The 2,268-nt window shown below is 44.9% G+C and overlaps 1 protein-coding gene across 1 annotated transcript in view; it reads right to left on the bottom strand.

Annotated features, from left to right (window-relative positions):
* The window catches only part of SGSM3 (small G protein signaling modulator 3), a 64,883-nt gene extending 64,614 nt beyond the window's left edge, over positions 1-269 (bottom strand). The window contains exon 1 of the mRNA XM_019515142.1: positions 121-269. The gene's annotated coding sequence lies outside the window, so the exon portion shown is untranslated. The remainder of the gene's footprint in view (positions 1-120) is intronic.
* Between the last annotated feature and the right edge of the window lie 1,999 nt (positions 270-2,268).

A 2,268-nucleotide genomic window follows, 5' to 3' on the forward strand; every position in this document is an offset into this window, starting at 1 on the left:
CCACAACCCCCACCCCAAGTCACCAGTCTCTTCCCCAGCAGCCTGTCCCTAACCCGCATCAACACGCACGTCTGTCTGCCCATCCTCCCCTTACTTAACCCCCCTCAGCCTGTTCCTAACCTGCGTCAGCCTGTCCGTCTGCCCCAATCCACGCCCGTCTGTCGGTCGGTCCGTCCCTTCGCAAGAAGCACCTGCTAATGTTGCTGCTGCCGCCTCCTCCGTGCTGCGAGCGCCGGGGACCGACCCACTTCATCAGCTCCGCCACCGCCGTCAGTGCCGAGCCCGGCCCGGGGCGCACGCGCGGCATCCGGGAGGCGCCGCGGGGCATTATGGGGGGTGTAGTTCTGCCGGGGGGAGGGGCGCGGGTGCTATGCGGCTCCTCTCCCCCGCGGGCCCCTTCTGGCGCGCAATCAATCTAGACGGCATCTGCGCAAGGTAGTTCTCAGTGGCAGTCCAGCTACGAAGAGTTGAGCCGCTACAATTTTAGTGCTTGAAAATGCGTTAACAGCTTTATAGCTGGTTTCTGTCCAGCACTGATCTGAACGTGGCAGGGCCCTACCTACCAAGTTGCATCCAAACCCTTGCTTGATTGTGGAAGGCTAGAACCAGACACCTGGTTTAATCCACGGTTTGGCACCAAAACCAGGCCAGGACAATCATTTGCACCTGCATCTTGAATGGCAACGGTCTTCAATTAGCTTCCCTAGTCCCCAGCGCAAAGCATTTAGTTCAGATGCTTCACTGGTATTTAATGTGGGACTATGAGCATGTCCATCTCTGGGATCCCAGGATGAAATTCTTTGTCCCACAGTAAACTTGCCATTTTTTTTAGCTTAAAATAGCAACAAGGTAACTTAAACTCCAAATAGTTTTGCACCCTATTTCTCAAGGAGCTGTAGCTTCATAAGCCCTCCATAATTTGTCTACTAATGTGCAGAAGTTAGGATAAGTAGCTTGAAAATTAGGTTAACTATTATTTGAACAGTAGTATTCAAACATGGTAAGCTTAGGTAACTCAAAACTGTCCACAGTATCCTTCAAGGGCTGTGGCTGCAAGTGGAAAAACATTAATAGATAATTCACAGTAAACTCTATTCAAGAACTGCATGTCAAGCCTGTAAGGCTGGAGATAGTTGAGGTACTCAGTCCACAAAGAGATGAGAATATTTACTGATATGTGCATGTTGCCTACACTATGGGAGCTACTGTTGTACTGGACAATCCAGTTTTCACCTCTAGCTCATGCCCCTCATCCAACCAAACTCTGGTGAAGCGACATAAAGCAGTATGAAGGCAGAGCTGAAATTGGGTTAAAATAGTATTGAAATGCAGAACTTTTAAGTGCAAAGGCAAATAATCTTATTTCCTTATATTTGTGATATGCTACAGTAATTTAAACTCTTTGATCTAGAAGTAAACCAGAAGTATTAGGATGAAATTAAGAAAAAGAAAACTTAGGCTGACTTGCAAGACATTTTCATTATCAGGAGCTATAGTACCTGTGGAATAATTTCCCAAGGGAAGTAGTAGAGGCCCCATTACTCAAGACATTTAAAATTAGACTAAACTGCTGAACAGTGGAAAATGAATAATCCTGTATTTTGTATGAGTCGGAAAGAACTAAGTAAGTTTTTTCCACCTTCCACTGCTAGGATTTTATTTTTTGTTCCAATTCATGAGTAGGCCTAATCGTGCTTGCTTTGTGATATCTGCCAAGGATACAAGTTATAGAGATAGATAGTAAAATAAAGTATACTGGAGAGAAATCATATGAGCTGTTAAAAGATCAGCTTCTGCAGCAGTTTATCTGATAAAACTCCCTGGCAGTTTGTAGCAGTGTAAGTCCCCAACAAATTCAAAACTTTATTAGAAAATGTTAAAATAATGGTTATTTAAATGTGTACATAGCTGATATATGTTAACACAATCTAAGGCATGCAGTTAGACATGCACAGGACCCAAGGGGTTAATAAGTTTCAATGCCGTGAGGCCCTGTGCACCATAACAGTATTGGTACAGAGTTGTAAGATGGCAAGACATTCTTAGACAGTGGTTTTAGCATATGGTGCACAACTGCTGAGGCAGGGAATAGTCATTAAAACGCTTTGTTGGTTAATGGTGTGTGTAAGAGGGGATCAATCCATCCTCTTGGTCTTGGTTCTGGCCAGTGGTTTTGAGCAGCTGTTTTCATATTGGCACATACTGCGAAGTCTTAGAACCCCCAAAGGGGTCTAAGTTAATTCAGTTGAGTAAGGGAGAAAAACCTTG

Source organism: Gavialis gangeticus, unplaced genomic scaffold (genome assembly GCF_001723915.1).
Source record: "Gavialis gangeticus isolate Ggan-Ray unplaced genomic scaffold, GavGan_comp1, whole genome shotgun sequence".
NCBI lineage: Eukaryota > Metazoa > Chordata > Crocodylia > Gavialidae > Gavialis > Gavialis gangeticus.